Genomic DNA, 25,835 nt, shown 5'->3' with positions numbered 1-25,835 from the left:
TTGCGATTCCCAATGGAATCGCAAATTGCATGCCTCATGCATATTAATGAGGCTGTCACAATTTTCGACCTTATTGGGAATGGCTGGCACTCCCAGGGATGGTGGCCTGCTGGGGTCAGTAGACCTTCATAAATGGAACTGCTTTTAGATATAGCATTTAAATGCAGCCCCTTTTCCTTAATAGTAAATGGGCTGCATTTCAAAAATAAAAATGAAACTTTTCAGTTTCATTTTTTAAAGGCAGGCAGTGGTCCCGGGGACCACTGCCTGCCCTTAAATGATATTTGCTTATGTATTCACAAAGGGGAAGGGGTCACCCTTCTGAGAAAGGTGATAAACCTCGAGTTTTTTACAGTCACAAAACATTCTTACATAGCTTAAGGAGTCGCTATTAGGAAAGGACGCCCTTGGAACGCCCCTTCCTAAGCAAGTTGCTAATCCTATTTTGCGAGTCGCAAATTGATTTGCAACTCGCAAATTATGATTAGTGCATGGGCCACTGGTTTTTTGCTGGCGCAAATGGGTCTAAAGCCCATTTACGCCGCCAAAAACCTTTGTACATCTGGGCCAAAGTGTGCTAATTTTTGGCCTTGAATGGAATATATATAAAGAACTTAGGGCCGGATGTATGACCATTGGCAATTGCGACATTCTTTCATAGGGTTCAGACTTGCTATTAGGAAGGGACGCCCTCAGAATGCCCCTTGCTAATAGCGAGTCGCTAACCCTATTTTGCGAGTCCCTATTTAATTAGCAATTCGCAAAATAGGGTTAGTTCATGGGCCACAGGTATTTTGCATTCACAAACGGGTCTAAAACCCATTTCAGCGTGCAAAACTCCGTCGTACATCTGGCCCTTGGAAATGGTAACAGGTAAGACTTCAAAATAAGTAATTGTAACTACAGAACCCTTTCCTTGAACTGCGATTTTTTTACATAATAGAATAAACCAAACTTTAATACAAATTTTAACTAATTCAGATTCAATTGGTTTGACTGCCCTATCGTTGCAGTCCTTGTCTTAGTCACGTGACTGATTACAGGCCAGGATTAATTTCCAGTTATGGGTAGGAAACGTCACCAAGCCCCTCGTCAGCTGGAGACATCACAATGGCAGATTATCTGCATAGCAGCTGAGTCACGGCTGCGTGAGCTGGACCAGGCACAGCAGGGCCACTAGTTCACATAAGCACTGTGTGGACCCTGCAAGCAGCATCAATCCCTACCCCGGGCCAAGAAACATCATTAAATTAAAGGAAAATGAGTTCAACCATGTGCACCCTAACCTGCGGCGGAGGGGCCAGTGGGGGGGGCAGTAGGAGGTCCCGTCGGAGGTCCAGTCGGAGGTCCAGTCAAAGGGCCAGTCAAAGGGCCAGTAGGAGGCCCAGGCGCAGAACCAGGAGGAGCGCCGGAAGAAGTGGAGCATGTAAACCTCGGGCGCGCCCGATTCGTAGGAGAAGAAGACGTTGTTAGTTCTGGTAAGAAATATGGGATGTGGGGCATGAATTTGATTACATATTAGATTCAAAATCGTCCAATAGAAAAGCATAAAAACAGCAAACTGCCCTGTAGATGTGGACGGTTTAGGAATCCATGGAAGGGCCGGGACGAGACGAGATTTGGAATACAAAACACATCATGTAAGATGTTTTATTTTGCCTTCGAGTGTGATTCTAGAGTCATTAAACAACTATTCAAACTGTCTTTCAATCCCTTGCTGCTATTTAACACGATGCTCTATTCTGTTCAGTTTCAGCAAGAACTACTCTTCAGGAGTATGGCATTCCATATTGTTTATGTCTTACTCTAAAATACAAAGGCTCACATTTACCTAAAATAGAAAGTTTATCATTGGGTTAAGGGCCATAAAACACCGATTGGTCTCGTGGAAGGCAAGATACGTTTACATGCAGACTTTATGGTAACTTTTAGAAGATTGTCAAACTGATAGGGGAAGGGACTGGGAAGATTTACTGACATTAACATGTTCACTAGTAATTGTCAGGAGCGCTCCATCAGTTAATGCTCACCACCGACCTCTGATGTGATTGACAGGTCTTCAGTTTGGCAAAATCAGCCTTCCCTCATTACAAACTCAGTACGTAGATCACCAGTAAATTGAGTCATAGTAACACCAGTTATTTATGGTACATGGAAACGGCAAAGATGTGGTTTGAAACATAAGTTATTTTCTGATGGATTCAATAAAAATTCGCAGGTAAGAAGGCAGGGTTGCCCGTGGCGGAAATAGCAGATATAAAATGTGTAATATTTAATGTAACCAGTTTTGAAATGAATTAATTGTTATTAAAAAATAAGGTTGTTTTCGAATTGCATTTGTAAAAAATGGCAAATTAGTAACAACAGGCGTAATGTATAATCTTTGTCCGCAAATCCGGGATGTACAAATTTCACACTGGCTGGTTTGCGAACTGGGATGTTATTTGAGATACAACCTATCTATTAATACGTCGCATCTTAAATTACAAGAGGTTGTAAAACTACCTGCCCAATTACAATGACTTAATTAGGCAGGTTGCATTTTGCAACTGCCTCCTGTAAATGGTATTCATCACCTGCAAGAGGCTTCAGATCAGCATCTCTGAATGTTTTTTAGATGGGAAATATTTTTTTTAAAACTGCACAGGTTTTGAAAGAAGATGTGCACATTTGTAAAACAAAACTATTTTGGTAATACATAAAGTAAGCAAGCAGTTGCAGTACAGCCCATTGCTCGCTGCCCCTGAAGTCATCAGACATGATTCCTGAAGAATATGCTGTACCATGTGGACTGCTTCCCCTTTTCAGATCAGATGAAGCCCCAGGTCGCGTGTCAATAACTGATCAATGGTTTGCGGCTGTTATAGATACGAGAGCTAGGTCTCCACAATGCACTTCTTATGAGCTCACATATTACACAGCTCATGAGATAGTCAGTGACATCACTGATGAGATCACTAATGACTTCATCTAAAGAACCACTCACACCCCCACTCACACATCCACACAACCACTCATACACCCAATAGAAAACCCCATGCAACCACTCACAAAACTACTCACTCATCCATAGAACCGCTCACACATCCCCTCACCACTACAGCCACTCACACGGACATTCACTTACCTATACACCAAGATACACAGCCACTCACCCATACATTCACTCACATATCCACTCATAAAGGCACTGACACACCTCTATGTTCACCCATACAGCCACTAACACATCCACTCACTCAAATCAAGTCACACAGCTTTATTCGATCTTTAAAAAAACAGACCATGAAAGCACATCATTTCATAAAATCTACATGTCAAATATATAAACCTAATGTACAGTATTAAAAAAGATTTAAACAGTTTTTCCTTGATCAAAATAATCCATTCAGATAAAACTTTTAAAATCCATTAAAAAATCAGTTAAAGTTAAGATCTATCATTATTAAGGAATCGTCCCACCGTTTTCTGAAACATGCCCACAGTAATGAGGCTACCGCAAAGCATACAAATAGATCCGAAAGGGCCTTTAAAAAATACATAGCCACCCGATACTGTTTAAAATTATGAAACATCAGGATTGGGAGAATGAATGTTTTTCTTTCGTCGGAATAGTTTTTGCAAAACAGTAATATGTGTGGGTCTGACTGCACAGCAAAGTTATTGCAGGGACAAGGTGACAAGTCTACCAGTTTGTATCTCTTGGCCGGATATCCCAGGAGTAACGGGATCATATTCAATCGGAAGCGCAATAGAATAAATCTATGTGGCGCATTATTAATCCAAGATAGATAATAGAAATGCTCCTCAGGTCTGGAGGAACCAGATCGTAGGCAATGGAAGAGTAATGAAAACATTTCTTTCCCCTTCAATCATAATTTGCTCTCTTATTGAATAAGTCTGTTATCCTTTTCTTTGTGATCCTTTTGCAGGAATCAGGCTCTTTAAATAGTTCACACAGCCCTAGGGCATTCAGTTGGACCTCCACAGAATTTTACCACCCAATCCTTTTATAGTAATTCAACTTGCAGCAATCCCTGATAATAGTTTGTTTCAGGTCCACCGTAGACCTCTGCCATATTGGAAGCCACAGCAGAACTGGTGCCAATCTTATGCAATCACTAAGGTAAGGAAGTTTGAGATGTAAAATATAGTTTGGGGCTGATTGCGGCAAGGAAAATCTGTTTTTAAAGAAGCTGTCTTCTACTTGCTGTAACTGATCGACATTAGCCATCTGCCAGACTCCTGCCCCATAAATTGCAGCAGACTTTGTTTTTGCGAGGTAATTATTTTTTATTGTGTCCATGGGGCTAACTCCCAGCTTCTTTGAGAATCTTTTGACAGCATTGAGGCTCCTTTGCATGCCCTGGGCTCTTGCAGCCACTAAGTTTGGACTGTGTGTGATCCTTATAAAAAAGGACTCCCAGATATGAGAAGGAATCGACAACCTCAATTTTCTTTCCTGCCAGCTGGAAGTGGGGGTATTTCTCTCCTCTGGCAGCTCCTGCCACAATTCTGAAAGATTTGGATTCATTTAGGTCAAGGGAGGCCATAAAAGTGCAGTAAGCTGAGATTAACGATTGCAGGGCTAACCCTGATCTGTCTATCAATACTGCATTGTCCATGTACGCTAAGATTGAGAGAGGGTCATGATCGTATTTAGGCACGTCCACGGGTTAAGCACACAGGGAGGACTCTACCCCGTTTGTCTGGATGGAGAAAAGAAATGGGGCAAAAACAGTCCCCTTTCTTACCCCCTTACCGATTTTAAAGTGGCGTGTACACTCCCCCCTCCTGCCATACCGAACACAAGCAGTGGCATTGATGTACAGCTGACGTATTAAGGTGATTATCAGCGGATCAATACCCATCCCCTCCATCATGGACCACAGCCTCGAATGGGAAACACAATCAAAGGCTGCGGTCAGGTCCATGAAGGCCATATAGATCTTCCTGCCTTTTGCTTTTGCCTTTGTATATTTCTCTACAGATAAGGAGAGGTTTAGGCATTGCTCCACCGTGCTCATTCCCCTTCGGAATCCATATTGTGCCTTCATAAAAATATTATGGCTTTCAGCCCACGCCTCCAGTCTGGCCAAGAGGACCCGTCCCGTAAGTTTGGCAGTAGTGTCGAGAAGGGATATAGGACGATAGTTCTTTGGTGACCCCCTCTCCCCTTTTTGAAAATAGGTACAATTATGCTCTGATTCCAGGATGAAGGGGGACCTACTATCTGAATACTATTAAAAATATTTGTTAAAAGAGGGACCCACAAGTCATAATTGTCCTGGAAGAGGTCAATAAGGATCCCATCGGGGCCTTGCGCCTTGCTGGGAGTGCAGGCTTCTAGTGCCTTTCTAATCTCAAAAGGAGAGAAGGTTAGCCCTCCCTGGAGTAGAGGCGCTGAACAAGGCAGCGCTGGGTTAGAGGGAGTTGATACACCAAATATAGTTTCAAAATAACTCACCCATGCCTCTTCATCTATGTGTACATCTAACGTACAATCACTAGGCTCTTTGAAATGTGGGGCGTTCACTATTTTCCAAATGTCTCTGCTCCTGCCCGAAATGGCAGCTTGCTCAAGGTCTTCCCAAGTCTGAGCCTAAGATCCTTTACTCTAACCCTCCTAGCTAATTTTATTTTTAAATTGTTCCGTAATGCACAAATCTTGTTGGGATCTCTAAGATTAGTTTTTAGGGCATTTACAAGGGCTTTTTTAGCTTAAGAACTGGCTGTGCCGAACCACCCAATATTGGGAGTAGCATTTGGCGACTTAAACCGGGTGAGTGCAGCTTTTATTTTTGCCAAAAGGGCACAACTGGGTAACCAGGAATGAAGGGGATGCGTTCTCTCCCAGACATGATAATCTATCCTCCGTAACTCGGGCTAAAATTTCAGGAATTAGGTTTAGCTTATGGACCTGTGACCATTCAGCCATTTTTCCTGATCAAATTCACATCTTCAGCTACCTCATTATGAACTTTAGCTTTAGACAGGATACTTAAATGTATGAATAGAATGCCGTGGTCACTGTGGGAAGTAAATTGAGTACTCATATGCACCACTTTCCCATATAGATGTGCTGGAGCTAAAAAGAAGTCAATAATAGACTCTTGGATGCCCCGTCTAAATGTTGACACTTGCTCTCCCTCTTTCACTTCATTAATTATACCCAGATTCCACTTATGTAATAAAGTATTTAGGGTTTCACTGTACTCATTGTGGATAAAATTTGACAGTGGGTTACCATGAAAGTCTTCTACTTCGCATACTCTAGTCCCATTAAACTTGCAAAGATGAATATTGAAGTCCCCTGCCCAAATGAGGATTGCGCTACCCCCATTTTTTGCTATGTTCAATTTCTCAACCTCCTTTTCTAAGGCGTCCACCACAACCTTCATGTTTCTCCCAGTTTCGTTGTTATAAAAATTGACAGTTGTCCAGATGTCCTGATTCCTGTGACCCAACTGGAAGATCTGGAAGTGGCTATGTATGGGACCAATTTGCCTAACTTGAAGAGGTATAGTGTTTGAAATTAAAGTTAGTAGACCACCCTTTGCCCTCCCCGAGGGTGATGGAATTGCCGGAGAGTGGAAGGTATGAAACCCATGGAAAAAGACTGGGTCTTTCCCCCAAGTCTCCTGAAAGAATACCAATTCCATGGTTTGCCACTTGTTTAACCACTGATGGTTTCTTAACTTGGAGGCTATGCCTGCCAAATTCCATGTTATCATGTTAGTTATCATGTTAGTCTTGAGTCCCTCGCTATCAATCATAGGGGGTAGGGGGATCTGCACATGCTCCAGATTAATAGATATAGGAGTTTCTTCTCGGGGTGGTTTAATATGTTGAGACTCCACTAGACTATTCTCTGCTAGGGCCGGGATACTTGCCTTGGATGTTAAAAGAGAGGGTGAAGGAGTTAATCAATCGCAGTCTTCCAGGTGTGACAGCGCTTCCAATCTTGTGTAGTCTGACCCCGCGATTTGAGGAGGGGTCCTCTTTCCCTCTCTCACTGGAGAATGATGACGTTTTTCTACCCCTATGATACCTTTCCGCTATTGGTCTGTGGCCGATGTAGAAATACTCTAGTGATAAGGGTATTAGCTGTGTATTCCTTAGGGAAAGGCTATGCAAGTTGGCTAGGAGATTAGGGACCGTGTCAACATTATTACAAATTAATAACCACACAGTCACCGGCGAAGACTTTTCTTAGACCGCCCACCCATTCTACTCTCCTGGCCATGATGATTTCGTTGGCTAATTGCTTCCTTCCCGTGTCTGTTTGACATTATTATTTGATAACCAATGAAGACATTTGTCCACTCACTCACCCATACTGCCTCACAACAGTGCCACTCTCATACTCACAGAACCACTTATATACCTATTCACACATCCATACAAGCACTCACATGTCCAGTCATGCACTAAATCACTAAGTAGGTGTGGGAGTAGGTGTATGTGTGAGTGAATGTATGGGTGAGTGAGTGGCTGTGTGAGTAGGTGTATGGGTAAGCGAGAGGCTATAGAGGTGGCTGTAAATAGTTTTTATGTCGACTTGCACTAATATTGAATGCAATATATTGTGATACAAAAATATCGACTGTCAGAATTTTGTGGTCAAGAATATCGAGTCTAAGGTAAGTAATACAGTTTTTAACAATATCGAAGTCATTAATATCATTTTAAAAAATATCGAAGATATATCCTTTATAAAAATATAGGTGCCGATTCCGATCCTGTAAAACCCGGGTATGAATCGTCGGACGGAGCGTTTTCTCCGTACGACTCGTACCCGGGAAAAACACCGTACAAACATGCAAGTACGATTCGTACGGAAACACCATTTCCGTACGAATCGGAAAAAATACATACAAATCTGATCCGGGACAGCGCATACGCGACATTCGTAGGAGTCAGGTTGCTTTTTACGTACCCGCAAGTACGATTCATACCGAAAACACTCCGGACGGCAAATTTTTTACGGGACCCAAAAAGTGCCGAAAAAGCTAAGTATGCTACGATGCATGACGAAAAGGGGGCCCGGTACGCACCGTACCCCCATCCCTACATGTCCGCACCGTACCCCCAGCCCCCCCCATGTATGCACCGTAACCCAGCACCCATACGTGTACACGCTGTACCCCATCCCCGTATGTACGGAGCGTACCCCTGCATGTACGGAGTGTGCCCCCACCCCCGTATGTACGGAGCGTACCCCCACCCCCGCATGTACGGAGCGTACCCCCACCCCCGCATGTACGGAGCGTACCCCCACCCCTGTATGTATGGAGCGTTATTAGATTAATTTTAATTATATTTTACGTTTTAGTTCCGTAGCGGGTTGTGAGTTTATAGGGGAATAGGGTGCGAAGTAATTTAATTATAATTAATTAATATTTGTTATTAATCTATATATATATATATTTAATATTTAATATTGTTAATTAATGTATTTAATTATTTATTAATTGGTTGTTTATTATTAATTAATAGGTAATTTCGTTAATTGTGTCATTTTTTTAGGAGTGCTTTGTGGGTTGATAGGGGAGTAGCGTGGGAAGTAATTTATTTTGAATTCATTTTTTTATATTTATAACACAATATAATATAATGTTAATTGTGTGAATTAATTTAGTAATTGTTTCCATTTTGCTTCCTAATTGTTATTAAAAAAGTAATTGTTAATTAGTTATGTTAATTGTGTCATGTTTTACTACACTGGTGATGTCATTTATAGGGGAATATGGTGGGAGGTACATTATTTATGAATAATGAATTATTTGTAAATTAATGTTAAATATTTAATTAAATATTAAATATGCAAATTGTGGAATAATTTTGATGTGTGAGTTGTGGCGTTTATAGTTGTAAATGTTGGGAATAACTTTTTTAATTTTTCCATGATTTGTTGTTAATTGTTATTAATTTATTAATGTAAAATTAGTTATGGAAATTGTGTAAATATTTTTAGGTGTGTGGTTTTCTGTTTATTGGGGTAGAGGGTTGAAAGTAATTTACTTTAAATAAATCAATCATTAGTTGATTATTAATATTTATTTATTAACTGATAAATATTGTTAGTCATTTTTTTGTTTTTATTTTGTATGGGGATTTAGTTGCAATATATGTAATATATGTAATGTTTCGTTTTATCCCCTCCGCTATCCAACACTTTCCCTACTGTTGCACTCATTGGAGTGGGAATAGAAATGTATTCCCCTCCGCTATCCAACACTTTCCCTACTATTGCACTCGCTGGAGTTGGAATAGTAATTTTTATGACTCCGCTATCCAACACTTTCCCTACAGTTGCACTTACTGTAGTGGGAATAGTAATGTTTTCCCCTTCTCTATCCAACACTTTCCCTACTGTTGCACTCATTGGAGTGGGAATAGTAAATTATTCCCCTCCGCTATCCAATACTTTCCCTACTGTTGCACTTGCTGGAGTGGAAATAGTATTTTTTTCTCCTTTGCTACCCAACACTTTCCCTACTGTTGCACTTATTTGAGTGGGAATAGTAAATTATTACCCTCCGCTATTTAACACTTTCCCTACTGTTGCACTCGCTAGAGTGGGAATAGTAATTTTTACCCCTACACTATCCAACACTTTCCCTACTGGTGCACTCGCTGGAGTGGGAATAGTAATTTTTACCCCTCCGCTATCCAACACTTTCCCTACTGGTGCACTCCCTGGAGTGGGAATAGTCATTTTATCCCGTAAGCTATCCAACATTTTACCTACTGTTGCACTCACTGAAGTGGGAATAGTAATTTTTTCCCCTTCGCTATCCAACACTTTCCCTAATGTTGCATTAGTTGGAGTGGGAATAGTAAATGATTCCCCTTCCGCTATCCAACACTTTCCCTACTGTTGCACTCGCTGGAGTGGGAATCGTAAATTATTCCCCTCCGCTATCAAACACTTTCCCTACTGTTGTACTCAATGTAGTGTAAAATGTAGTTTTAAAAAATAAGAAATATTTTGGTATTCTAAATTATAATATATATATATACATATATTATTTTTTTATGTTACAGGTGTATGTATATATATATTATATTTTTTATATATTTGTAACATTTAATAATTTATTAAAATAGTTATTTCTTAATTATTAAGTATATATATTACATTTTATATATGTATGTTTAATTTATTTTTACATTTATTACTTATAATTGTAAACATTTTCTAATAGTTCTAAATACTTTTTTACGTTATATGTATTATTTAATTTATTTTACATTATTTTTTGAAACATTTTTAAAAAACGATATTTTGTACTACGATATTTTCAACAATATTCTTTTCTGATATTTTAGTACTTACCATTATGAAGATAGGATGTCGATATTTTTGACATAGATTTTTATGTCCCGATATTTTGGCAACATATTTTGTCACTAGATATTTTGTCAGTGATCCTGAGTGGATATGTGAGTGGCTCTATGGATGAGTGGATGTGTGAGTGGTTGTATGAGTGGTTGTGTATGGGTGTGCAAGTGGGTATGTGAGTGGTTCTGTGAGTGATGTCATCATTGATTTCACTCAGCATGTCACGAGTGATGTAATTTGTGAGGTTACAAGCAGTGCATTGCGGGGGCATACATTACAGATCGCTCAGGTAACTATAACTGTTGAATTTCTATTGTTTGTGTGTGTATATTTGAGCCTAAATATAATGTCCCTGTAAGCTTTCTTTCATTAATAGCATGTATTGCCAATTAGGTCAAAAAGAATGTGTTCAACATTTTAGAAAGCAAAATATTTTTTAAATAATGATAGCTTAAATTATGAACAACTGTTGACCTCTAGCTCATGAATCTTCCAAGTGATTCAGGTTTCATCATGGTCTTCATTAGACTGTCCAGGGTCCTCTCTTGTTACCTTGATGGCTGACTTGAGGATGAAAGGCAAACACATAAATATTGAATGGAATATTCAATTAAACCTGGATGTATGTCTCCTTTACATAAATTCCAATGCTTTTTAAAAATAAAATCAAGGTTGAGCTGCTCAGACATTAAGCATTTGTGTAAGATATTGAGGTGTGTGCTTTTAAGTTTTATTATTGAAGAGCTAGCACATACTTTGAGGTTTGATAGCTTTTAGAACTTCGTTTTTCCATTTGATGGTTTTGCTAATTAGTTTAATCTAACGGCAGAACAGAGGTTAAGATCCGGAGGTGGCTCATGTCTGATGATGGGGATATTATGGCACCACCTGCTGGACCCAGGCATTGTGAGTACTGTCATAGTAGAGGGGAACAGAGCAAATTAAATGTCAAACTCTGCAACCAAACATGGGCTCTTGCACAGGACCATGTATGAGTGGATTGCTACTAAGACCATGTCAAATGCTGCAGGGAGGGTCCAGGAGAATGAGGGCTTACGTGTCTGTCAAGGATCATGTGGATGTCATCTGTCATCTAAAACAAGTCCTAAATCGCCAGTTGCATAGCATTTTAGTATGATTGGTGCAATCTTAGTGGTCAAATCATTTCTCTTATGTTAAATGCAACTATTGGCAGCAATTCCAGCAAACCTCTAAAAAATGGTTTTACACTAGTTCGAGCTTGAATCTTACAGAACAATAAAGCTCAATTTTCACTTATGTTATTCAATAAATCTCATCCAAATAGGAGAATGCCATATTTCAATTCTATTCAATTCAAAATCTTTATTCGGATATTGATATACCCATAAAAGCACAGGTCACATAGCAGCATAATAGTACAAATCAAAAATAAAATCAATTCATAATCAAACATCAAAAGAAACTCACTTAGTTTATGCCTGTCCTATATCATGTTATGTTATGTTATAACAATTTATATAGCGCAACAGCTGCCCCAATAAAGGGGCGTCATTTAATCAAATGATTAAAAAGAAAGTATCCATATATTTTCGACAATGATCGTAAATGCAATGTAAATATAAAATCAATGGGAAGAACCTTCATAAAGTGCACATTGTGTTACGAGCATGGACTGCAACTTTCAAAAAGGAGCTTACACGAGAAATTAATTCTTCCTCTACCAAGTTGAGGATTTTTATGTAAGCTGCTTCGTAGTGGACAGGGGAAGGCTTTTTTTCAAAATAGTATCAGTAACCAAATAAACCAAAAGCACAGGTGCACCACACAATAACAAAGCCAATCAATTGGGGCAATTATACAGTCCAACTCCAATTAATAGACGGATAGAAGTTCCTTGATTTTATCTCTATTCCGTGTTCATATAACATTGAACATTGCAATACGACACAGCCGACGCGTTTCGTCCTGAGAGCGGACTTCTTCAGGGCAGTATGTAACAAGATCAGAGGTAGCTTCGTGAATGACAGAAGTTGTGAGAGAAACCTCTTTTAGGTATAAAACCGTGTTGGGTAGTTGTAACTAATGACGAGATAACTTTGGATAAACGGTTCGAAATCATCTTTGAGTAAAGCTTACTGTCGCAATTAAGTAGGGATATTGGTCGATACGAGCCAGGTAGCTCTGGTGGTTTCCCCTTTTTACTAAACACTACTATTGATGCTTCATTCCATGTATTTGGGGCAGTTCCATTTTGTGCCATCCTAAATGTTTCTAACATCACAGGCTTCATTGACTCAAAAAAGCATTTATAAACTTCCCCCGGGATGCAATCTGGACCGGCAGCTTTGCCATTCGGAATGTTCTTAACTGCAATCTCTAGTTCTGCCATAGTAAAAGGGCTATCCAGGGCTTCTGCCTCTATTTCGGTTAATTGATTTATTATACAAACATCCGGAATTTGAACTACATTAGACTTTGATTGCTGAGTATAAAGGTCAGAGTAGAATTGATGAAAAATATCTATTATAGCCGTTGGTGATTCTTGTACTATCCCGAATTGATCTTGTAGTTTGGGGATCAATCGAGAAGTTGTTTTCATTTTTAATCTTAACGCTAATGAGCGACCTATAGATTCACCATATTCATGAATATGTCTTTTATTTATTAAGTATTTCCGAGCAATCTCTTCCGCCCAAACCCCAGTTATCATCGCCTTACATTGTGCAATTTTTGCTTCGGCTATAGTGATCTGTGATGCGTTGTCCGGTATTTTTATTGCTTTAGCAAGCTCTACTTCTGCAGTCTTTAATGATTCATAAAGCTCTCCCATTTGAGACCGTAATTTATTTTGGTTATATAGACTAAAACTTATAGCTTCTCCTCTAAAACAAGCCTTGAAAGTGTCCCAAAGTATTGAAATGTGAGCGGTACCTAAATTAATTTAAAAAAATTCTGTCATCCATCCCATCATATGAATTCTATATTGTTCGTCTAAGCACAGCTTCCTATCAAATGAAAAACTCCTTGTATCTCTATAGTCCCCTAAAATAGAGCATTCAAGTAATATGGGGGAGTGATCCGAGGTAACTCTGGGGAAGGTTTGTATCTTAGTTTGATGTTGTATAGTTGAGGACGTAAAAAAGTAATCTAACCGAACAAATTTCTTATGAGGTGCAGAGTAGAAAGTATATCCCGGGAGGGTAGAGTGCCATTTACTCCATATATCAATCAACCCATGATCAATTACTAAATCATATAGGGCCTTAAATACTCGTGGTTTACGTCCATTATAATGTTCTAGACCAGCCATTAGCTCGCAAGTGTTCAGATTAATATTGAGATCTCCACATAAAATTAACGGAGTTTTCCAATCGGCAAGTTCAATATTTAATTGTTGCAAAACTTCAGCCTCATCTAAATTGGAGCCGTAAATTGTACAAATGGTAAAAGCCATTCCAGATACTATAATTTCTGATAAAGCCCACCTACCCCATTTATCCGCTAATTTACGACTCACCGTGCAATATCCAATTCTAGAAAGAATCATGACCCCTCTGGTATTATTAGTTTGCTGAGAAGCAACAATCAGCGTATAGCCCAAATCTGTTACCAATGTCCTTCTGTCCCAAGATAAATGTGTCTCTTGTAGACATACAATATCGGGACGAATATATCGTATTTCTGCAGCTATTCTGCGTCTTTTATTGCTACAGTTAAGCCCTGAAACATTAAATGAGCAGATCTTAATACTACGTTTCATACAGACTTTTTTTTTTTTTCCCCAAAATCAGAGGATAGTCATTGACACTGCTTAGCCAGTAATTGAACAGTTTTACACCTTGACTATCAGCAAGTGAAACAAACATAACCTTTTCATCGCCAACACTCTCCCATGTTACTGTCATGAAATTTTTTTTACCATTGCTCCCCAACCCTTCCCAAACCTTACACCTTACCCAATGACCCTTGCCCCTCCCAAACCCCTGACCACCCCCCAACCTCTGCAAGAGCCAACCCTCCCTTCCCTGAAATCGGGCTTTAGGACACAGTCCTATGGATGGATGTGAGCGTGATCCCATCGCTGCTAAACACCACGGCAAACCAAAAGAAAAAGAAAGAGCTACAAAGGCCTTCCTGCCCTGTACCCTATAGTTTTCTAATCTGATCACTTATCTATGATCCTAAACAATTCATGAATGAATAATAATAATAATAATTAGTACAGTTACCCTAATATTAGGCATTCAGTTCAACTGGAATTACCAGAGAGTTACAAAAATTTACAATGATTATAAATAAATTAAGGATCCTTCAATGCTTGTAAATACTCCTTGGCTGAATTTACATTAGTAAAGAATCTTGATTTGTCCTTATGTATCACTTTAAGTTTGGCAGGATTCATAACATACGCCTGGGCGCCCTTTTTTTTAAATAAGTCCACTAACTGTCGCAGCTGCCATCGAACGTCCATTGTGTACTTTGAAAAAGTCCGGTGTAAAGAAAAAAGTGAATCCATCAGTCATCGCTTGAGTATTAGGCCGAGTTTGCTGAAAAATATCTTCTCTAGCTCGAAAGCTGTTGAAAGCAACAAGAAGTGGCCTGGGTCTGGATGGGTTCTGCCCAGGGCGTGATTGAATCTTAAACGGAAATCTATGAGCCCTTTCGATTTCACGCTCCCAGTCCCATTTATTCAGTTTTGGAAACGCCTTCTGAAAAAGATCTATTACAAATTTCCGTGGATCCTGCCCTTCATTACCCTCCGGAATTTGCATTAATCTCAAATTATTCCGACGAGAACGATTTTCCATTTCGGCCATTTTCCACAATACATCCTCTTTATTGCTATTCAAAGTCTCCGTGACCGATTTTTGTTTAATCAGTTCATCTTCAATATTAGAGATCCTAGTTTCAACCTCCGTGAAGCGTTCTCCAAAATCTGACTGTACTTTCACCAGCCTTCTTATTGAGCCTTGTAGTTTACGACATGAATTTTGAATTTTTTGGCTCTCTAATGCCGTTTTGTCCATATGGCTCAGAATCGTCTGATAAATTGTAGCAAGTGTAATGTCCCCGGCTTGTACATCCTGAGCATTTTGAGTATCAATAGGCCCCTCTATCATTGATGCCTCAGTGGCATCCCTAACTGTAATTGGAGTATCCTCCTCCTCATACTCGGCGCTAGCATTCACTTCGTCCTCATCGGACTCAAACTCATGTTCAAAAGTCATTTGTTTTGCGCACTGCATGGCCAGCTCCTCAGAAGAGGAGATCGAATTCTCTGAAACCGAATAAAAATCCCCAGATGCAAGTTCAGACGAACCAGCTGGGATCATCATTTCAGTAATTTTTTCACCCTCTGAAGATATGAGCTGAGTGTTATCTACCCGCGCTAGTCTAGCACGAGATGGAGTTATTGGGTTGTTAATCTCTATTAAACCTTCGGTTATCTCATTAGCGGCAGTCAGAACTTCACTCTGAGGCGTTGTCAGTCCTGCTTGAAGCTCGTTTGATTCCATATCTTTACGTTTTTTTTGTTCAGCAGCTAAAAATAAAGTAGCTATAGCCTGCTTGCGTTTTACCACAGCCCCGGATTTTAAGCTTACTATAGGGTCCTTCTCACCTGTCTTAGAAGACTGTACCTCCATAGAGGGTCCCGATTTAAGTTCTTGCATGCGAGCTTTCCGAGTATGTTTCGGGGCCATTACAACTCTCCTCCGGCCGTCTGTTCTCTGTTCCCCAACCAAACGCTGAGGAGCACGCCGTCAGCTCTCCACCGGCTGTCTGCTCTGTGCTCCCTGGCCGCGCACCACGCCGTCAATTCGCAGCACCTGTGTGGGTGTAACCGCTCGGCTCAGTACTCAGTGCTCTGGAGTTCTCCGCGATACAGTAGAGGAACAACAACCGGTCAGCCGTTCATCTCTGCCAGCACGACCGTGGACATCCTCTCCCCTGGGACCGTCGCCTCAGAAAAAAAATAAACTCCGGGAAAGTAACCTTCGCTGCATTCATCAAAGAGTGAGCGAGACCGGGGCCAGCCTTCTCCGAGTATCCAGACAGGTAACGAGGCCGTCTACCATTAAGCCGTGGTTTTCAGCAGAGACCAGCTCACCCTGCCTACACGACCAGTCGTGCGGGCGCCATCTTGCCCTGATACCGTGAGGTTAGGTGCTGCTAGTAAGAAGTATTTTTGGTATCAGTAACCATTTTGCATATTTTAAGTAAAAATTACAAAAAAATAAAAAATGTAGCATTGTTTGCCACTCGGCCATCACAAGGGAATGGCAATTGATCTAAATTGGCATTATAACCCAGGGTAAAACAAAGTAGAAATTTCACTGTACCAGCCCTTAGACGATAAAGGAGTTCTCCCTCCAAGCAACCTAATGGTTTTAAAAGGTAGCTGGATGGCATGTGGGAGACATCCTCGATAGACATGTACCTAGAAATAGTGGTTTTCTGAGCCTCCTTTTCATGTCTTGTTTTATGGTAATATGCATATAGGGTCTCCTGTAGGACTTTTTTTTTGTGCCATCTAAATCAGTGGGATTTAAAAAGATATGTGTGAGATTTACACTGCTCAAGCTCTCTCTCACTGCGGCGAGCCATGGTATTTCCCTACCCTTCTTGCACTTGAGACAGTCTGTTATTATATCTCTTGTGAGGGCTGCTGCCGGGTTGTTCCAAATTGCTAGCCAGAATATGGTGGGGCGAGCCTTTATACAGTCTTCAACGTAAAGAAATTTCAGTTCGCTATGGCAGACGTACTGCAATGCAGAGATCGGAGCTCCCAGGATTTTTCAGCAAAATCTGTTTTCTTCACCCTGAATGCTATGTGAAACCCCAGACCTCCGTACCATATGTTGCAGTTGGGATACATTGCTATTTAACATTTTTCGTGATGGCTAGAACTACCTCTGTCCTTTTGGGCTGCGGGAGACCAACGATTGAATTAATAGCTTTAGCAAACTTTTTCCTGCTATGCACCACATGATCAACCCATGAACCATTGGCTGCAAATACCAGCCGCAGGTAAGGAAAAGTGCAGGACCGTTGTAAACTTCGGTTGTCTATAATAGAATTTGCAAGCTACTTTTTAGGTCCACAAGCCATTTTAAACAATTTTTGAAAATTCGTGCATAAATCTAAGCTGGCCAAAAAATCTACAAAATCCCTCACTAAAACGCGTAAAGCGTTGGGTGTACGGCCCATTAAGACCGCGTCATCGGCGTACAATAGGGCGGGAAGTATATGACCATTGAATTTAGGGACGTCGTTGGAGAGTGTTATCAATTATTTGTGTAGGTCGTTGATATATAAGATAAAAAGGAGAGGGGCCAGCACACAACCCTGCCTGACCCCTCGGCCAACTCCAATATTGTTTGAAGCCTCCCCGCCCGTATTGATCCTCACCCTGGCTTTCAGGTCCTTATGCAGATAAGCTAAAAAATGAAATAAAACTTCATCCAAGCCATATTTTAAAAGAATAGACCATAAACGTGACATGTTAACAAAATCAAAGGCTGCGGTAAGGTCTTTAAAAGCTAGATAAATAGGGGATTTTGGGGCTCTAGTATATTTTCCTATAATTAAATTAATATTTAGACACTGTTCGATTGTGCCTATTTTACTTCTAAAACCTAACTGGCAAGGTTGTAAAGTACGATCTTCCTCAGCCCATGTCTTGATCTTATTATACAGGAACTTCCCTAAGATTTTCAATGCATTATCTATCAGGGAGATCGATGTATAACAGCTTGGATTGGATCGATCGCCCTTTTTAACAATTGGTACATTAATGCTTGTTGACATTGTGCTTGGAATCTGGGAATTAGTTAAGTTGTTAAAAACATTTAATAGAAGAGGTGCCCAAAATCGCGCTGGAATACATGCTGGTTTTATTTCTTCTGTAGAAGAAACCAGAAGAAACAGGGCCTGGCACCTCTGTATCTGCGTTCACTTGTTTATCCTTATGTCCCTTCTCGGTCCCTTAGATCAGCATCTCAGGGTAACTATGTGATCCCTAGATTTAGATTGGTTAGAATGGGCGGTCGCTCCTTCTCCCATCTCGCTCCTAAGCTCTGGAACTCTCTTCCTGTCTCTTTGAAATTGGAACTTACTTTTATAAAGTTCCGTAGGGACCTGAAAACCTGGCTCTTCCCTCAATAAATAGCTATCTCAGTTTTTGGCCATTACCATCCTTGGCGCCGGGAGACCCCATGGTGGGTAGCTGTGCGCCGTTATAAATTCAACTACAATACAACAATACAAACCTGAGAATTGCTCAATCAACTATCAATAAGGTGATTGAAAATCCACCCACCACACGGTGTGGTGAAGAGTGAAGGAATCAATCAAAAAATTGCATTACAAACCGCCAATAAGCCAGATCCAATATTTTGCAAAAATGGCGGTTATGACCATTGTGTTTCAAGAATAAAAAATAGTGTGTAAAATATTAGCAAAATGGGTAGGAAACTACATTTTCAGTGTTTCATTTTTAGAAGCAGTTCAGGCTGTTTGCAAGGCAAAGGTTTCTGCAGCAGAAGTTAAATGCACCTCTTTCTCCATAAACTCCATAACTGCTGGACCTCCACCCCTCCCCCAGTGCTGAGCCCTTTTTTTGTTATTTGGGGTAGTTTGCAACTTAGAGTTACATACGCTGTTTTTCCGCATAAGGTATCAACAGCAAATTTGGGTCATTTTATCCAACATTATGGGAACCCAGGGTTTGTAAATTCACCTGGGGGAGACTAAGAAAATAAGACAAATATATAAATATTTTGAGGATTTTTTTGTAAGAATAGGGAAACTGCTCCAGATAAAAGTGTGTTTCTTTTTCCTAAAAATGGTATACACGAACAGTTTCCGGTACTATAGTCACCATCTTCCCAGATTTTAGGAACACACAAAACTGAATCAAAAAGCTTAATTTGGTACAACAGTTTTGGCATTTTTCCAAGAGGTTGCCTATTTTTTGTGCTCTCAACCTACTACCAGTTTGTGGTGGAAATTAGCGTGAAACCCATGGGTGAACCAGAAAAACTAGATTTCTGACAAGCAGACAAAATGCCAAAACCAGCAAGGGTTCATATCTTTAGATCCCTCAGGTTTTCCTAAGGAAAATAACTGTTGAAATAAAAAATATTGAAAATGAGTGGGGAAAAGCTGGCTTTTGTGATAAAATTTTTGTGACAATGGGCAATTCACATAATCAAACCATTATGTTTGCTAAAGCCATCTGGTTTCAGGGTCATATGGGGCCTGATTCAGAAGGGTAAACTGAGATGAAAGTCTAATTTTATGACTTTCAGCGTTTACAAGTAGTAACGTTATACTTCTGTTTCAGTTTAACTTAAGTTTTGGTCTCCAGTTCAACTGAGACTAGACTTTTGGTCTCCTATTTAGCAGACCGTGTTTGGGGCCATTTGACTATGCAGGAAGTGAGGGCTATGACAGTTCTCCCGCTTAAAGGCCTACTCACTGGCCAGGGTTTTGAAGGGTGGAGGGCATGAAAGCGACGTACTTGGAAAGGAACATGCACATTTTCTGCTGGTTCCCATGGTCTGTCTTCAGGTGCATAGCCTACCCAGTCAACTAGATACTGTAGTTTGCCTCGATATCTGCGAGAATCAAGAATACGTTTAACTTCATTTTCTTTTTCTCCTTCTATAAGGACGGGGGAGGAGGTACTTCTGGTTCAGAAGAAGGGACATATCGTTTGAGTAAAGATGTGTGAAACACAGGGTGGATACGCATTTCTTCTGGCAGTTGTAGTCGTAAAGTGACAGGGGAAATGACCTTGGTGATAGTGTAAGGACTTATGTATCTAGGCTGTAGCTTTCGAGGACCTTCTAATCTTAGATGTCTGGTGGATAACCATACTTGATCCCCTACATGGTAATCTGAAGCAGGACTACGGTGTTTATCTGCTTGTAGTTTCATGGCTTCCTTTGTGAGTGCTAATTCGTGTTTGGCCTTTTTCCAATTATCTAGAAGAACTGAATGATGTGCGTGAACAGCTAGAATGTCTACTAAAGGGGTAGGCAACGGAAAGGGCAGGAAGCGAGGGTGATGGGCTTACAAAAGGAAAAAAGGGGAAAAACCAATGGAAGAGTGTGTGGCATTATTGTATGCAAACTCAGCTAACGGAAGAGCGTTAACCCAATCAGAGGTGATCGTCGCAAGCAAACACCATAAATATTTTTCAAGGGTTTGATTGGTCCTTTCAGTTTGGCCATCTGTTTGCGGGTGATAGGCAGTGGAGAGTTTATGATCTATTCCAAGTGTGGTACATATTCCTTGCCAGAAGCGGGACACAAACTGAGCTCCCCATCCATAATTATAACAGAGGGAAGACCATGTAACTTGACTATGTGCTCAAGGAATACTTGCACAAGTTCTTTAGAGGAGGGTAACTTTTTTAAAGGTATAAAGTGTGCCATCTTGGTGAGCATATCAACAACTACCAAGATGGTGTTATAACCTCTTATCTGTGGGAGATCTGTAATAAAATCCATGCTGATGGAGTGCCAAGGTACTTCAGGAATTGCCACAGGTCTTAATAGTCCTGCAGGGGCTGTATGCAAGGCTTTTTGCCTACCGCATACGGAACAGGATTTCACGTAAGTCATTATGTCCTTAGTCATTCCTTCGCACCAAAACCAACGTGGGCACGTTTGCACGTTTTTTTCTCCACCAGGATGTCCGGCCAGAGAAGTTTTATGACACCATTTGATAATGTGTTGTTGTAATTCAACTATAGATATGTACAGTCTGTTGTTATGATAGTATAACCCTTCCTGTACCGAATTTCCAGGTTTATGTATCCAGTCTGATAGATATGGTGGAATACGCATGTAACAACTAATCGAGAAATGGTGGGGTAGGGTGTTTGCTTTGGTATCCTGCTCCGATGATTTTGTGAAAAGGAATTATAGGACAACACACGTTCGTGTGTATCCCTTTTTCGTGACCTATTCTAGACAGGGCATCTGCTTTACCATGTTGAGTACCTGCTCTATAAGTGATAACAAAGTCGTACTCGCTAACAAACAGAACCCATCTCATTTGTCGGGGAGTCAAGGCTTTGGCGGTAAGTTTCTGTGATCTGTATAGATGGTAATGGTGTGAGGGGAGCCTAATAAATGTCTCCATTCCTGGAAGGCCACTTTTATCGCCAATAACTCTCGCTCTCCGATAGTATAATTTTGTTCAGCCGGAAGGAGTTTCTTGGAGAAATAAGCTACTGGATGAAGACGACCAGATATTTTGTCTCGTTGAGATAACACCCCTCCAACCGCAACTTGGGAGGCATCAGCTTCCACATAATAAGGCTGCGTATTGTCAGCATGTTTCGGAACTTAATTCTGCAAATCAACTATAGCTGCTGCAAGGTCTTCCAAAGAAGGCCTTTGGGGTGCGGGTATTAAAGGGGAACACGCCCCTTCCAGGTTCATCTTCGTTCAGGTGGAATGTAATTCGTGGGCTTGGCTTTCTGTCGGTGTGTCACTAACCTGAGAATGAGCCCAAGCCACAGGAACGAAGGGAAGCTCCCCACACTCCCAAAGACAGCTCTAGTTATGGAGCTTCGTATTACTGCATACGCTAGGATAACTAAGGGAGGTGTTGGGGATTGATTCTGGATAAACTGAGACCTCTTGAAATCCCCAGCACTTCAGGATCCTCGTGTTGGAAAGGAGGCCGTAACTATAACCTAAGAAAAGGAAGAGAAGAGAACTCTTACGAATGTTCTGCTTAAATGTGCTATTCTGAGCTTATAAGAATATAGTAGACTTATTCTGCAGAAAATGAAAAGATTCCACTTACCAGCTACTTGTCTCCAGAAGGAGGGAATATAATTACAGTACAGCTCCTGAGCTTCCTTTACACATTGCTTTGTATGTAGACGAAATGTTCATGAGTATCCACAAGAATATCCGCTGATAGTCTTCAATGAAGTCCAACCGAAGACACTCTCAAACTTGAAGAAACGACACACTCCGCAAGGGTCCTTTACTGAATCCAGAGATCACAAAAAAATGCAGGAGCTTATAATGAATGAACAGTTGGGAAAGTTACTCTTTTTTAGTTGGCATAGTCGTACAAAACTGAAGGAGAAGACTTTGGGATTAATTAGACGCGTCCGCGTGTCAGCAACTGATGCGGGAATATACCTCTGAACGCGGTGGCAAAAAAACCAAAACATAAACAAATCTGGGAGCTAATGCATGTTCTACCGCCCAGACAACAACCGCATTGCAGATATTAAAGACGTGGCCGCGAGTAGCGAGAAAAGACGCGGCAGTGAGTAAAATAAACAAGGGAACTTGGCCGCGAGTTCGTGGAAAAAGACGCGGCAGCGAGTTAAAGAAACAAGGGAACTCGGCCGTGGTTTAGCGGGAAAAGACGCGGCCGAGTTTACAGTGAAAGGACGGGACCACGAGTTTAAAGAATAACCGCGGTCGCGCGTCAGCTGACTCTGGAGTATACAATACCAAAAATAAATTGTGCACAGCTTAGACCACTCGAAATCCAATACCGGCTAGTTGGATGATGGAACAGGAACTTCACAGGGAATCACCAGGTGGGCGTAAACCCAGGTTCCGGATTCGAAAGCCAAGCGTTGACTCAGTCAGCTGACTTGGGTTTTAACAACTAAGGGAGAGTGTATAAACTCCCTCCCCTCCTTCTCACAGCGTGTTAAGGGAATCTCTGTTAAAAGCTGTTCACTTCTGCAGAATAAGCTTCTCTCTCCTATTTAGCAGACCGTGTTTGGGGCCATTTGACTATGCAGGAAGCGAGGGCTCTGACAACTAGTATATGATTTAGAAGGTATTTTCCTAAATGTAATTTTTTTAAATACTTACTTACAAATGTTATACTATTCTATGAACCCACAAGTCTTCCAATAAAAATGATACTTCACTCATGTAGGTAGGTCTGGTGGAACTGACAAAAATGCAACATCGATGCATTGCATTTTACCACTGAAAACAGACAATTTTTTTCAATGTGGGTAGCTCTAGGTTTTGGATCATAACTCAGCCAGTACATAGGGAAACCTGTCCAACCTGTATAGTTTTGAAAACGAGATACATATGGGTATCCAGGGTGGACTGACTTGAGTAGATCTCACCAGGATTTGTGACCAGAATCCCTTGAACACCTCAAACTTTGATTAAAAAAAATTATCAACACATTTCTGTGATGGAAAGTTCTGGAATCTGTGGGGATCCACAAACTTCCATTCACCTGGCATTTCCCAAAGTCTCCCAATAAAAATGACACCTCACGTGTGTACTTAGACCTAGTGCCTCTGAAAGGAAACGGTCCAAAATGCAACATAGATGCAGCATATTTTTCCACTGAAAACGACCCTTTCCAATGTGGGTAGCTCCAGATTTTGGACCCTAGCTCAGCTAGCACCTAGGGAAACCTAGCCAACTTGTACATTTTTGAAAACTAAACTCCTAGACACCAGTTGTGTGGGTTTCACCACGTTTCTTATACCCAGATTCCCTTGAAATCCTCAAACGTTGAATGAAAAAATGTAAGAAAGTTCTGGAATCTGTGGGGAGCCGCAGACTTCTATCCATCCGGCACTCCCTCAAGTCTCCCTATAATTATGGGTGCCTCACTTGTGTGGGTAGGCCTAGCTCCTGTGACTGTTAAATGGCTGAAAACGCAACATCGACGCATTGCATTTCTCCACCGAAAACTGACCTTTTTTCCAAATCAGTAGGACAAGATTTTGGACCCTAGCTCAGCCGGCACCTAGGGAAACTTACCGAACTAGCACATTTTTTTAAAACTACACACCCAAGGGAGTCCAGGGTGGGGTGACTATTATGGCTGTCTCCAGGCTTTTTTATCCGGAATCCCCTGTAAAACTGATACTTTACCTAAAAACACACATTTTGCTTGCCTTTCTATCAGAAAAAGTCCTGGAACCTCCAGGGGGCCACACATTTCCTGTCACACAGCGTTCCCCAATTCTCCCAAGAAAAACAGTGCTTCACTTGTGTAGATAGGCCAAGTGCCTGTGACACGAAGGGGCACCAACTGCAAGGTAGACACATCACATTTTTCCACTGAAAAATAATGTGATTTTTGCAATGTGGGCAGCTATGGATTTTGGACCTCAGCTCAGCCGACACCTAGGGAAAACTACCAAGCCATCACATTCTTAAAAACTAGTGTTGCTCTCACCAGGTTTGTCTGTCCGGAATCCCCTGCAAACTCAGCTTTTGAATCTGCAGGCAGCCACACATTTCCTATGACCCAGCATTCCCACAAGTCTCCAGAGAAAACTGGTGCCTCACTTGTGTTGGTGGGCCAAGTGACATTGACATGTAAAGACCCAAAACATAAACCAACCAAACCCAGTTATTTATGAAAACCAGGCAGTGAGGAATGTCTTGCGTGGATCCCCCAATGTTTTCTTAAGCATATTCACCTGCAAACCTCAAATTTAGCTAAAAATCAAATGTTCTGCACATTTCTGTGTGGGAAACTTGGGGAATCACTGGGCCAGCACAAATTTCCTGCCACCCAATGTTTGCCTACATCTCCTGAAAAGAAACTGTGCCTAATTTGTGTGGATGGGCCGCAACAGTAAATTACCCAAAACGTATTGTGGATACATCAAAATTAACCTGACTTTTGAAGGGGGGGCAACCGAGTTTTGACCTCAAGCTCAGCGGCCATGTAAAGAAACCTGCCTCATATAACTCATGAACTAATTTAGGAGTTTTTCATTACCAGTGCAGGCAAGGTCCATGTCTAACATTTTACCTAAAATGCACCCTGTGTATTGGCTACCTAGGGCCTATCATAGGGTTGACTTGCATGAAATAAATGGGGTGTTCAAGGCTTGGCAAGGGGGTTATATTGCCAAGTCGAATTTGCTGTTTAAAACTGCATTCAGCCCACAATGGCATACCCGAGACATGTTTTAATGGGCTACTTAAGTGGGTGGCACAAGGAGTAATGCAGGCCTTAAGCAGCATGTAATTTACAGGGTCTGCGTTTACTAGGGACTTACAAGTAAATTAAATGTGTCAATCCGGTGTAAGCCAATTTTGCCATATTTTAGGCAGTGAGCACATGCAAACTTTATCTCTGATTAGCAGAGATAAAGCACACAGAGTTCTAAAATCCAACAAAATGGGTTGAGAAAACAGGATGAGGTAGACAAATGTTCTAGGGATGACCTTGCAGAGAGGGCCAAGTCCAACAATCACTCCCTTGCGAGACTTTTGCAACAAGCTCTCAGAAATCTTTTTTAACTAAATAGCCCCCACATATGCCTTCTTCAACCCTCTACTGGACCCTGTAACTGTCACAACTCATCTTTCTATCATGGCCGAAGAATGAAACTTGACTTCGTGACCCACAGTCACCATTGTTGAAACCATCGTAACCAACTTGTCAATACATACCATCCACTCGGAGGTTCATTGCCCCCAGTATGCCTTAGCCAAAGATATCCTACTGATCAGCAAAT

The 25,835-nt window shown here is 41.0% G+C and overlaps 1 long non-coding RNA gene across 1 annotated transcript in view; it reads left to right on the top strand.

The window, feature by feature from the left end:
• The first annotated feature begins 1,137 nt into the window (after window positions 1–1,137).
• Window positions 1,138–25,835, top strand: part of LOC146859907 (uncharacterized) — a 100,977-nt gene continuing 76,279 nt past the window's right edge. The window contains exon 1 of the long non-coding RNA XR_014978734.1: window positions 1,138–1,478. This is a non-coding gene — a long non-coding RNA (uncharacterized LOC146859907). The remainder of the gene's footprint in view (window positions 1,479–25,835) is intronic.

This window comes from Triturus cristatus, chromosome 3_1 (genome assembly GCF_964204655.1).
Source record: "Triturus cristatus chromosome 3_1, aTriCri1.1, whole genome shotgun sequence".
NCBI classification, from domain to species: domain Eukaryota; kingdom Metazoa; phylum Chordata; class Amphibia; order Caudata; family Salamandridae; genus Triturus; species Triturus cristatus.
This window is presented reverse-complemented; position numbering and strand designations above follow the sequence as displayed.